Source organism: Schistocerca americana, chromosome 1, assembly GCF_021461395.2.
Source record: "Schistocerca americana isolate TAMUIC-IGC-003095 chromosome 1, iqSchAmer2.1, whole genome shotgun sequence".
In the NCBI taxonomy this organism is placed as follows: Eukaryota; Metazoa; Arthropoda; class Insecta; order Orthoptera; family Acrididae; genus Schistocerca; species Schistocerca americana.
Genome location: NC_060119.1, coordinates 1,159,084,113 through 1,159,098,240, shown reverse-complemented (window position 1 = coordinate 1,159,098,240; position 14,128 = coordinate 1,159,084,113). Strand labels below are relative to the sequence as shown.

At 45.3% G+C, this 14,128-nt stretch overlaps 1 protein-coding gene and 1 pseudogene across 2 annotated transcripts in view; one reads left to right on the top strand and one right to left on the bottom strand.

The window, feature by feature from the left end:
- The window catches only part of LOC124551745 (trypsin-1-like), a 252,714-nt gene that overhangs the window by 10,679 nt on the left and 227,907 nt on the right, over positions 1-14,128 (bottom strand). The window lies entirely within an intron of this gene.
- On the top strand, positions 9,254-9,371 carry LOC124552372 (annotated as a pseudogene).

The following is a 14,128-nucleotide window of genomic DNA, read 5'->3' as shown; positions in this document are numbered from 1 at the left end:
TTCTGGCGGTGGCACCGCTGTGGCAATCACAGCTTTGGTGTCTCCCTCTGGTGGAAAGCGGGAAAGTTTGCCTGTTCACGTGCATTTAAGGGGCGCTATAAGCTCGCCAGGAGATCCCTCCAAAACCCAGGCAATCATTGTAGGCAAAACCACCCCTTCCTTCCGCCTCCTTGATTTCTACATCACCATATATGGCCGTCCTATCGCCCTCACTCCCACCCTTAAGTACCTTGGCGTCACCCTTGACCGTCGCCTCTCCTGGACTCCCCACCTCCAGACAATCCAAGCCAAGGCACGCTCCCGACTCAGTCTCCTCAAGCTCCTCTCCAGCTGTACGTGGGGTCTGGACCCCTCCACCATCCTCCACACCTATAAATCCCTCATCCGCCCTATCGTTTGTTATGCCCATCCGGCTTGGATCTCCGCCCCCCCTCCCTTTTATAAATCCCTCCAAATCCTTGAACGCCATGCTCTCCGCCTCGCCTATCTCATCTGTCTCCCCTCCCCCACACGGATCCTGTATGATCTCATCCCCTTCCCCCACCTCCTCCTTTTCCTTGAAAGGATACGGATCCTGTACACCTCCCGTAAACTCGACCCTCCTCACCCGCTCGTCTCCCTGATCCTCACCCACCCCCGCCCGCTGCCGCACCTGTATTCCCATGTCCCACCCGGTCTCCATCTCTCCACCCTCCTTACCCTCTCCCAAGGTGGCTTCCGCCAGCTCCCCCTCCCTGATGATGTCCTCCTCCCCTGCATCTACCCCTCCTATCAACTTTGATCCTCCCCCCCCCCACCTCCTGTGTCCTTTCCTTTAGGCACCCTCCCTCCCCCCCTTTCCCTTCCCTTCTCTTTCCTTTCCCCCCTCCCTCCTCCCCTCTCCCCCGGGCTTCCCCTCCCCCTTCCTCCCTCCCCCTCCCTCCTTTGCCCATGGCATCTCTGCTCTCCCCTCTCCCATTTCCCCTTCCTCCTCCTCCACCTCCTCTCTTGGCAGGTCCCCGGACTCGTACACGCTCAGTGAACATTCGCGCGCCGGAGATCATCGCCATCAGTGTTTAATGTGTGTGCATCGTTTTGTGTTTCGTGCAGTTACAACTCAACTGTTCACATGTGCCGTCGCTGTTCTCCGTGTTTTGTGCGCCGTGTCTCCAAGTGTTAGTGTTTTTTTTCGTCCAACGTGAACGGCTTCTTGTTTGTTTTTTTTTTTTTTTTTTGTATCTCCATTTTTTTGCCCGCCGTTTTTTGTATTGTATATATCACCTCTCTGTCATGTTTATTGTTCCACTTAAGGCTGAAGAGCAGCGTACTATGCTGCTGACAGCCCGCCTGTATAGGTGTTTAAAATTACAATAAAGGAAAAAAAACTCGCCAGGAGTCAGTTTGGACTCTCGGCGAGTATAGGCAGTTGGTCAGTCACTCGTCACCGGTTGCTGGTCTGTCTCTCGTTCGCATTTGTGCGGCAGTCAGTGTCTGGCTGTCGTCCGGAATGCTAATATGTGTTAGGCCGCCAGTCTGCTCGAGTTTGTTCAGGCAATGGGCATTGGCGGTTGGATCGATCGGTTGGTGGGTCGCGCAATGGGACACAAGATGACTTGTCCGTCTTGAGCGTCGGTGCATGTGAGGTCGCCACGTGAGTCCAGTGGGCCGCGCCGTATAGCGAGGGGTAGTAGCTTCGCGGCCGACACGAGAGCAACAGGAGCCAACCTACGACATCGGTCTGGCCGGTGCGAGCTGCGACGCCGTGAGATGGGAGATCGGCGCGCCTTCCTGCGTCCGTTGAAGCAGCTAGCAGCGGACGGTTCAGGAGAGCGTTTTGGGGGTGCTGCGCCATGTCTTCGCCAGACATCGCAATTTATTAGAAGTGATTCGAGATATGTTGTTTCATTAACTTGTTAAATTCTACTTGTTCTCTTGGTCAGTCTCTCGTCCCCAGCTTGCTCGTCTGTCTCCCGTCCGCATTCGTTAGGCAGTTGGTGTCTGTCTGTCTGTTTGTCGATCTGCCGTACGATCATAGCTGCCTCTGTCATGTTTGTCGGATTCGGTGTTAACGAATTTATTGCTTAAGGTGTAAAGGCCGAATTCCTGAAATATGTTTTATCTTGCTTATCATCTTGAGAGGCGGTATATGTGTAATATAGAACATGTTTGTACATTTTATGTAAGACTGCATTTCATGGGATTTTATTCGCCACCCTTCCACCGTAAGAGTTTTCTTTAAAATCAAGTACCACCTTCGGTGGCAAGTTAATTTTTTAATGTTAGTGTTTTGTACCATTTCCATCCCTCTTACGGTGTGCATAGTTTGTGTTTGTGTGAGTTGTTAAAATTTTTAGTTTAAAGTAATCTGGTGTGTTGCAGATTTGCATCAGTGTAGTCTTTCAGAGGTTGTTGTACGCGGTCGTGACTACGGCCGTGTTAAAAGGGAGCGGCAAGGTTCTCAGCCCAAAAACTCATACTATATAAAAAAAATTGTTATTTCTGCCTCTGAATAAATTGTAACTTGCTATTTACAGGGTGCTTTCTGATTATAATTTTAAATCTATTTAAAAAAAAGGGCTTTTATGAATATAATTTCCATTTATTAACAATTATTTTTTAAATTTGTTTCATCAGTTACCAATTGGCAAATACTTCCACATTCACATAGTGTGATTAAATGTGTTAATGTTCTTGATGAATCGCTAGTAAATAAATTCTTAAGAAAAGGTTTTGAAATTAAAATTCACGGTTCAAAGCTATCGAACACTCACACTCAAAAACAGTTTCACTCCAAAGAGCTGAGTAAAACTGTCAAAATGTTTTGAGTAATTCACAAATCAATCGATATTCAACCCATCCTTGTAAACTGTTCGCTATTCAAAACCAATTTACACAACATCTATATGTGTGACAGCTTGTAGACTCAGATTGAAAGAAAACGGAGTCTGAAAACATACTCTTTATGAAACACAATAGATATTACCATGAAATGAATATCAGAAACATGCACTCCAGAACACTTCTTAGAGGATATTAAAATGGGGTGTGTCGACCTTTCACCTTTGTGACGGCTTGAATGCTACAGGGTGCACTCTCAACGAGGTGCCGAATGTATGTCGAGGAACGGCGGCCCATTCTTCCTCATAAGCTCAAACCAGAGAGCGTAGTGATGTTGGTCGCTTGGGGTTTGGAAGAAGTCGAAGTTGCGACTCATCCTAAAAATGCTCCATTGTGTTCAAGCCGAGACTCTGGATAGGCCAGTCTAATTCAGGAATGTTATTGTCTACAAACCATTGTCTCAGTAATGCCTTTTTATACAGTAAACGTTGTTCATATTGATACAAACCATATCGTCTCCGCACTGTTGATATACTGGATGCATCACACAATGTTGTAAAATGTGTTCTTATCCAGTTTGTTTGCTTGGTGATCAGCTGATCTGAGTTTTGATTTAAATGTTCTGTGGAGGGGTTCGTGGACAACTGAGTGAAAAAGTGTCGGGTGATATTATTATTATTATTATTATTATTATTATTATTATTATTATTATTATTATTATTATTTTCTTTTGGAATTTAATTCTATTATTTTATCTATAAATGTAAACAATGAATTGTTTGGCAGTTGTACTTGATCATTCAACAGGGTTTTCCTTTCTGCTGATAAATCATCAAGTATATAGGCCGAACAGTTCATTGTTTACGCTAATAGATACAATAATAGAATGACACTCCAAACGAGGATTATTATTGTAGTAATAGTAATAACACAGAAAACCTTTTCACTCAGTCCTTGAACCCTCTACAGAACATTTAAACCAAACTCAAAGTTGATCACCAAGGCTTTCAACCACTCTCTAACAGCTATTACATTCACATTCAACACTCTAAAACACAAACCATCAAACCCATCCCACACACATTATGTATGTATACTGGGTGATCAAAAAGTCAGTATAAATTTGAAAACTTAATAAACCACGGAATAATGTAGATAGAGAGGTAAAAATTGACACACATGCTTGGAATGACATGGGGTTTTATTAGAACAAAAAAAAACAAAGTTCACAAAATGTCCGACAGATGGCGCTGGACAGCAAAACGTCAGTGACTACGCATGACAATCGTGTATAAAGTAGAAAAGCAGCTGTAATGAGAGAGAGAATCAGATGCGCCAGCAGTCGCAGCATGTTGACATTACCTGAAAAGGAGCTTTTAGTAAAGCTGTATTATCAGAATGGGGAATGTGCCAGTTCAGCGTTACGATCCTATCGCCATAGGAAGGGGATTCGAACGGGTAAAGGTCCGTTGACAAATGCAGCTGTGGCGAGAATGATTTCGAAGTTCGAAGCCACGGGTTGTTTAGACGATAGACCCCGTAGTGGCCGACCGAGCACAAGGCGTAATGCTGCTGAGACAGTTCAGGGCTACGGTCGCAGGTTCGAATCCTGCCTCGAGCATGGATGTTTGTGATGTCCTTAGGTAAGTTAGGTTTAACTAGTTCTAAGTTCTAGGGGACTAATGACCTCAGCAGTTGAGTCCCATAGTGCTCAGAGCCATTTGAACCATTTAGAACAGTTCAGGAAGAAATGGAGACTGTAGCGGGCTCGTCTATGCACGGGGAAGTCAGTGCTCGTGCAGTCGCACGTCGCACCGGCATTCCACACACTACTGTTTGGTTGGCACTGAGGCGTACCCTCCGATGCTATCCGTACAAAATCCATCGGCATCATGAACTGTTACCTGGTGATTTAGTGAAGCGGAGGGCATTTGCGGTGTGGGCGTTTCAAAAGATGGCGAAAGAGACGATTGGTTGAGTAACGTGTTGTGGACCGACGAAGCTCATTTCACGCTCCGGGGGTCTGTCAACGCCCACAACTGCAGAATTTGGGCTACCGAAAATCCTAGAACTGTCGTGGAAACTCCTTTGCACGACGAGAAAGTCACGGTATGGGTTGGATTTACCACATCTACCGTTATCGGGCCTTTTTTCTTCGAGGAAATGCGTGATTCTGTTTTTGTAACTGCTACCGTGACGGGTGAGAGGTGCGCCGATATGTTACAGAATCGCATCATCCCCAGCCTGGCTGATAAGGACCTGCTGGAATGCACGATGTTGATGCAGGATGGCGCTCCACCCCATATTGCTAGACGCGTGAAAGATCTCTTGCGCGCGTCGTTTGGTGATGATCGTGTGCTCAGCCGCCACTTTCGTCATGCTTGGCCTCCCAGGTCCCCAGACCTCAGTCCGTTCGATTATTGGCTTTGGGGTTACCTGAAGCCGCAAGTGCATCGTGATCGACCGACATCTCTAGGGATGCTGAAAGACAATATCCGACGCTAATTCCTCACCATAACTCCGGACATGCTTTACAGTGCTGTTCACAACATTATTCCTCGACTACAGCTATTGTTGAGGAATTATGGTGGACATATTGAGCATTTCCTGTAAAGAACATCATCTTTGCTTTGTCTTACTTTGTTATGCTAATTATTGCTATTCTGATCAGATGAAGTGCCATCTTGCGGACATTTTTTGAACTTTTGTATTTTTTTGGTCCTAATAAAACGCCATGTCATTCCAAGCATGTGTGTCAATTTGTACCTCTCTATCTACATTATTCCGTGATTTATTCAGTTTTCAAATTTATACTGACTTTTTGATCACCCGGTATATACATAGATATATGCTCTTCAGCTCACTCTCTCTCTCTCTTTCACACACACACACACACACACACACACACACACACACACACACACACACAAATGTAACATCATGAATAGACGTTCGCTTTCAACATATACTTCGTCAGTTTGGCAACATGTAGGTGAACAAACCAAACAGGAGGAAAAACACATAATGAACTCACAAGAATTACGCCTTTAAAAGCACAATGTTCGAACAAATGGCTATAACTAGGGCAAAAGAATAATAGTGCAGCACAAAGAAGAAGGAAAACATGGTGAACAGCGTGAAATAATAAAGTTTGGAATAGAAAATTGTGCTTACGCTTCGGAATTGAAGCAGTACTGCGACCTCCAGACCAGATGAGAGGAAACGCAGATGCCAAGAACCTGCAAGTGAGTACTTACTTAGGTAAAAAAGACGCGACGTTAACTGTTTGATAATCTAAAAATAACAAAAATGCATCGTTCAAGATGCCACTGAAGATGCCTTAGAGTAAGAAAAAGACGAAACGCGTCTGGGAAAAATAAATTAAGTCGCAGTGGACTACATCTTGGACATTTTGAAATTAAGTCGCAGCAAGGAAAGGCGGTTTTATTTACAAAAGAAGTTTTCATGTCCTTCCACTTTTAGAGTTTTCTTGTGCGCGATAAGAAGACCACGTAGTAATACCCCAAACACCACAACGCCACTTCCTCTGCGCTTCACCTTTGGCACTTCACATGATGGCAAGTAACGTTTCCGAGGCACTCGCAAAACCCAGCGCCTGCCATCGGATTGCCACAGGGCGTAGGGTGAATGATCATTCCAGATGACGCGTTCCCAGTCATCCACTGTCCAGTGGCGTCACTCTTTCCAGCGCTTCAAGTGTCGCTAAGGACTAGCTACAGAGATGTGTGACGTATGAGGAACCGCGCGACCATTGTACCACACACTCTCGTAACTCGCTAGGCACAGCCATTGTGTGAGCTGGACTGCTGGTTGCATTTTGGAATTCGCGAATGATGGCATACGCTGGTTTCCTGTTATTTTTTACAACCATTCCATCTATGAAGCTTTTTGAAATATATAAACAAGTGTGAGCCTTGGCTGACGTAATGTGTGACTTCGTAACAGATAAATCAACGTCAGCTGGCTTTAAAACGTTAAAAATAACCTTCCCTGATTTTCCGAACATACGTTTCGCATCAACTCAGTCAAGAGCAGAAGTGAAAGATGTGTTAAAACGATTTGCACCTGCAACCGATTCACTACGGTACCTCGCATGGGATACTTCCTAATACTGTGCCAGTGTAGTGGAACAGCTTGACGTGGCATGGGCTCAACAAGTCTTTCAAAGTCCACTGCAGAAATACCGAACTGCGTTGCCTCTACAGCCGTCCATAGTTGCCGAAATGTTGCTGGTGCAGTGTTTTGGGTACGAACTGACCTCTCCATTATGGCCCATAAATGTTGGAATTAAGTCGGGTGATGCTGAGGGAATTAGATTAGGAAATGAGACACTTAAAGTAGAAAAGGAGTTTTGCTATTTGTGGAGCAAAACAACTGATGATGACCGAAGTAGAGAGGATATAAAATGTAGACTGGCAATGGCAATGAAAGCGTTTCTGAAGAAGAGAAATTTGTTAACATAGAGTATACATTGAGGAGTAAGTAAGTCGTTTCTGAAAGTGTTTGTATGGAATGTAGCCATGTATGGAAGTGAAACATGGACGATAACTAGTTTGAACAAGAAGAGAATAGAAGCTTTCGAAATATGTTGCTACAGAAGAATGCTGAAGATTAGATGGGTAGATCATATAACTAATGAGGTGGTACTGAATAGGATTGGGGAGAAGAGAAGTTTGTGGCACAACTTCACTAGTAGAAGGGATCGGTTGGTAGGACATGTTCTGAGGCATCAAGGGATCACCAATTTGGTATTGGAGGGCAGCGTCGAGGGTAAAAATCGTAGAGAGAGACCAAGAGATGAAAACACTAAACAGATTCAGAAGGATGTAGGTTGCAGTAGGTACTGGGGGATGAAGAACTTTCACACGATAGAATAGCATGGAGAGCTGCATCAAACCTGTCTCAGGACTGAAGACCACAACAACAACAACAAATGTTCGATGGGATTCAGGTCGGGCTATCTGAGTGGCCAAACCATTCGCTCGACATGTCCAAAATGTTGTAGTCCGGTGACATGGTGCATTGTCATCCATAAAAATGCCATCGTTCTTTGGGAACATTAACTCCATGAATGGCTGCAGATTGTCACCAAATAGCTGAAAATAGCCATTTAAAGGCAGTTATCAGTTCAGTTGGATAAGAGGACCTAATCTATTCCATATGAAAACAGACTACACCATTATGAAACCACTAACAGCTTGCACAGTACTTTCTTCATAATTTGGGTCCACGGCTTCGTGGGGTTTGCGCCACACTTGGACGCTCTTGCTAACCGATATCGGGATTCATCCGACTGGACCACAACTTTCCAGTAGTCCAGGGTCAAATCGATGAGGTCTTGTGCCCAGGAGAGGCGGTGCTGGCGATGTCGTACTGTTAGCGAAGGAATTATAATTAAATAAAGACCCTAATCTGCCGACAGGCGTTGATATACATCAACGGGGACAGCTGAAAATGTGTGCCCCGACTGGGACTCGAACCCGGGATCTCCTGTTTACATGCATGAAGCTCTATCTATCTGAGCCACCGAGGGCATAGAGGATAGTGCGACTGCAGGGATTTATCCCTTGCACGCTCCTCGTGAGACCCACAATCTTAACTTAATGTCCACACACTACATTCGTAGTGCCCCTGCCCATTACACTCATTACTCGCGGCAGACCATCTTACCAAGTCCCGTAAGAGTTCGGGCAATGCGTGTGCATCCAGCACAGAAGAAGAAGGTCAATGGCCGGCAAGCCTTAACTATATGAAGATGGTATCCGTTCTTTCGGACATGTCATCTTCGTATATGTTAGCGAAGGCTCTCTCGCCGCTCGTCTGCTGCCATTGTCCATTAATACCAGATTTCGCCACACTGCCCGAACGGATACGTTCGTCGTACATCCCACATTGATTTCTGCGGTTATTTCCCGCAGTACTGCTTGTGTGTTAGCACTGACAACTCTATGCAAACGCCACTGCTATAGGTCGTTCAGTGAAGGCCGTCGCCCGCTGCGTTATCCGTAGTCAAAGGTAATGCCTGAAATTTGGTAAACTCGGCACGCTCTTGACACTGTGACTCGCGGAATATTGTATTCCCTAACGATTGAGGAATAAATTTCTGAGAACTTACGTTTGGAGCACTTTATTGTATGCCAGTGAAACAGGGACTGTAAGAAAACCGGAACAGAGGAGAATCGAAATGGGGTGCTACGCAACAACGTTGAAAATTAGCTCAACTTATGATGTAAGGAATCAGGAGGTTCTTCGCAGAATCGGCGAGGAAAGGAATATATGCAAAAGTCTGACAAGAAGAAGCTACTGGGTGGTAGGACATCTGTTAAGACATCAGAGAATATCTTTCACGGTACTGGACGGTAAAAACTGTAGAGGAAGGAAACAGATATTGGAATGCATCCACCAAATAAGTGGGGGCAACGGCCTTGCCGCAGTGGATACACAGGTTCCCGTGAGATCACCGGAGTTAAGCGCTGTCGGGCGTGGTCGGCACTTGGATGGGTGACCATCCGGGCCGCCATGCGCTGTTGCCATTTTTCGAGGTGCACTCAGCCTCGTGATGCCAATTGAGGAGCTACTCGACCGAATAGTAGCGGCTTAGATCAAGAATACCATCACAACGACTGGGAGAGCGGTGTGCTGACCACACACCCCTCCTATCCGCATCCTCAACCGACGATGACACGGCGGTCGGATGGTCCCGATGGGCCACTTGTGGCCTAAATATGGAGTGCTTTATCCACCAAATAATTGAGGACGTTCGTGCAAGAGCTAGTCTGAGATGAAGAGGTTGGTAAAGAAGAGGAATTCGTAGCCGGCTGCATCAAACCAGTCAGAAGACTGATGATTCAAAAAAAAAAAAAAAATGCGAACTGGAATATTTCTTGCGTCTAGCTTCAACTAACATTCCGCATGCACTGCGTCGGTTAGGGAGTGTGTCATAGAACTGTTGTATCTTCACCTGAGGCAAGCTTGCACACAGCTATTGTGACTGGCCCTTGATATAACGGATACTGGCGCTGGGCGAAACTGACGCTCTAATTGGCTCCACACTCTTTCTGTCTGGGGCAGATCTTCGCAGCTTAAGTGCCTATTACACAATGCGCGTAAACCGTACACGTATGCACCAGCGCCCCAAGCGCGCACATCTGTGACTACAGGCTGGTTCACGTAGACCTATTACACCATCCACGCGTGATGTACCCAGCGCACATGCGCAGGAGACAGTGATAACGCGAGAAACGCAAATAGGTCTGTCTGATCTCTTGTAAAGTCTTTCGGTCTAACGCGCCAAACACATCCCGGCTTGGAGGAAGAGACCAAACAGCGAGGTCATCGGTCTCATCGGATTAGGTAAGGACGGGGAAGGAAGTCGACCGTCCCCTTTCAAAGGAACCATCCCGGCATTTGCCTGGAGCGATTAGGGAAATCACGGAAAACCTAAATCAGGATGGCCGGACGCGGGATTGAACCGTCGTCCTCCCGAATGCGAGTCCAGTGTGCTAACCACTGCGCCACCTCGCTCGGTGCGCCAAACACAAGCGGGACCGAGTGACATATTTTAACGTCATTCGTTCAAATTATTTAATTGAGCTCAAGGTTACTATTTAATAAGAAATTTTTTATCATTATCTGAATTACAGACTCAACAGTTAGTTTTATATTATGACACTTGGTCACTCAGGTATGTGTATATCCAAAATTTTCATTTATACAGCATTTTTCACATGAGGGATCCACTTGTTTTTGGAGCTATTGCCCTGGCAGTGACAGTAAATCTTCGGATTAGGGCAGAACGACGATGAAAACGAAAAACCAGACGTTGTTGAGTTCGACCCTGACTGAAAAGAATGGACGAAGGCAGGGGATTATATTCACTGCCAAAGAAAGAACTGAGGCCCGAAGATCCGCAAGAATTTCGGAACTTCGTGAAGATGGACATGGCCTGTATCGAGAAGCTGCTGTCTATGATAGAAGGTGGGATTAGGAAGTGTGACACAGCCAACAGGGAGGCTGTCTCACATTCTCGAAAGTAAGAATTAAATCATTTGTTTATACGTTTCGTGATCATACCAGCCAAGATCACGAATAAAATTCTGATAAATGCCCTGTTATGATGCAGGCTGGTTGTTACACTGCATTTCCTGGCGACTGGGGAATCTCTTACAAGCCTGGTTTTCGGCCACCTTTCATTTGGCCACCATTTCAGAAGTTGTTATGGATGTACGCACTCGGCGATCACTGCCAATTTCTCTTTCCTGGTGTGCTGAAATAAAGCAAGAGATGCAATCAAATCAAACATGAACTTACGTAGGCTAAGGCATTACGACACAAATCCAAAATCACCGTGTAACGTTTTATGCATATTACTCAGAAAGAAACGATTGTCGACTGGAAAAAATACTTTTCTGCATTTATGAAAACCTACTTACTGAAAAAAAATGTGGAAAACCCCCAACACAAAAATCTGAAATTAGCCACTAGTCACCTAATAATAAGCAAATAACAAGAAGAAAGCACTGCGATGCCCCTTCTGCGCATTCGCAAGTTATCGCTGCCTACTGCGCATGCGCGAATCGACGGCAGTTTAGAACTGCTCTCTATTCTGACGCGCAGATTATGAGTTTGCGAATTTTCGTAGTTTCACCCGTTCTACCGCTAGATGGCTGTCGCGCTAGACCAGTGCCGTTCTGGCGGATCTTCTTGTAATACCCCCTTTACTGACCATGGGAGTCCCTCCCCATCAGGCGGACAGCTCATATAAAAAACTATCATGCGTGGACGACCGTTATCCTGTTGGAAAATGTCACGACGATACAAGCACAAGAGGTAACACGGGATGACTCAGCATGTCCGTGACATACTGTTGTGCCATCAAAATCCCCTGAGTAATTATCAGCACTGACCTGAAGTCACACTCGATTGCACCCCACTCAGTGACGTCAGGAGTAACATCGCAGCGTCTCTCTAAAACAGCGGAAGTATGGAATCTCACCCCAGGTCCCTGCCATACTCGCCGACAGTCATCATCCGGGATAGTACAGAACGAAATGCGACGCCGTTCGTCAGCATTCCATGCTTCCCAATCACGGGACCACTCCAAATGCAGCCGTTTGTGTTGTGGTGTTAATGACAGGCTCCGCGCGGGATAGTAATATCCTACTACAGTTACTGCCAGTCTCTAAACAATAGTGCGACGTGGCACAGAATTTTGCAGTGTGTCCATTACTTGATCACTCACCACACTCCCCCTGAGATTCATCTCTGCTCGCACGAATCGCTAATTACGAGGACAATATTTTCGCACAGACAACGTGCTGTAGACCAGCGTAGAGGATTGGAGGAAAGCACAGGCGGCTGACCTTCTGTGACAAGGGTGTTGAAAAGTTGGTACTACCTACGACAAATGTCTAAGTTGGAGTGGCGAGTATGTAGAGAAGTAGCTGGAAGGTTTATGTAACTGTTGCAAATAAAACCTTTTTGACTTTCGTCGTGGTTTCCATTTCGGCACCTATCGGACCTTACATTCCGAATAGCCCTCGTACGACGTGCTTGGTGCACAATAAATGAGGGAGTACTCTTGAGTACGCACATTACTACTTCGAACAATTTGTAAAAACATGTCAGTAGTGGAATTAGGCGATAATTGTTTAAATCTCTCGTGTCACTTTTCTCATAAACAGACGTACTTTAACCGGTCGGGAAAAATTACCTGTGCCAGTGAGGCCTTACATACTTTATTGAGGATATTATTTACTCAGTTAGAACAACTTTTCAGAGCTCTGTAATGCCAACAACACCAAATGAACCTTTGCTTTTGTGGAACTCTTATAATTCTGTTAATTTTATTGAAGGATGTTGATGATACTTCTAGTTGTTTAAAGTATTGTGGAAAGACATTTTTAGTATAGTCTCTTGTCCTTCAACTGAACCATTTTATGCCGGCCAGAGTGGCCGAGCGGTTCTAGGCGCTACAGTCTGGAACCGCGTCCGCTACGGTCGCAGGTTCGAATCCTGCGTCGGGCATGGATGGATGTGTCCTTAGGTTAGTTAGGTTTAAGTAGTTCTAAGTTCTAGGGGACTGATGACCTCAGCAGTTAAGTCCCATAGTGCTCAGAGACATTTGAACCTTTTTTTAACTTTGTCATCCTTTTGCTGCTACATTTAGAAAGTGTAAGTGTTGTTGAATGTTGTATGTTAACCAGGGACCTAGAAACGACAGAAAGGCTCCGTCCCCTCCGCAGCCGAAGTGGTCCACAACCCCACGATGACTACCGCAGTCCACGTCACCCCTCTGCCGCCCCACTCCGAAATACTCTTTCAGGCTTATTGTGCATTTCCCCTGTGGAGCCCTCCTGGGAAAACCTCACACCAAACAAGTGTAGCCCCTGTATTTGCGTGGTAGAGTAGTGGTGATGTATGCGTACGTGGAGAACTTGTTTGCGCAGCAATCGCCGACATAGTGTAGCTGAGGCGGAATAAGAGGAACCAGACCGCATTCGCCGAGGCAGATGGAAAACCGCCAAAAAACCATCCACAGACTGGCCAACTCACCGGACCTCGACACAAGTCTGCCGGGCGGATTCGTGCCGGGGACCAGGCGCTCCTTCCCGCTCCGGAAAGCCATGTGTTAGACCGCTCGGCTAACCGGGAGGGCAAATGTGAGTAGTCTTTACTTGTGATTGTGTTATCGTAAATACGAACCTGGAAATGTTAATTGACAACGTAAATGTGATACTGAACTCAAAGCCACATCACTTAGATGAATCTGATTTTATTCATAAGCAAATAAATAAACAAACCAATAATTTCACCCTCAGTAGACTTCCTCAGTGCGAACTGTTTGAAAAAAACGTAACTGCACAAAAAAGCACACCAAATTATAATCTCGACCTATATAAGAATGTGCCCTGTAACACACGACAACACTGACATATGGGTCTGGTAAAATAAAGAAACTGACAGAACCTACATTGCGCAAAGGAAACTTATTATGAATCTCACCTGCAAAATAAAGTACTGGCAGAAACAGCAACATAGAAAGAGTCCACAATAGTCCGCAACAGCTAAAAAAATACTGCTAATACTTAACTACAGTTGGTCGAGGGAAATTGGGCTCATAATCTTGAGACAGAATGCCACTGAAGCACATGACCCAACCTTTAAGTACTGAAATTTCAGTTAAGAAGGAACTTATTAAAAAAAAGTTATAGAATATGACAAATATAGAATATGAAAATTCTTTTAATCTAATAACTTCTGTGGTACAGTAAATTAACTCAGAAGATCA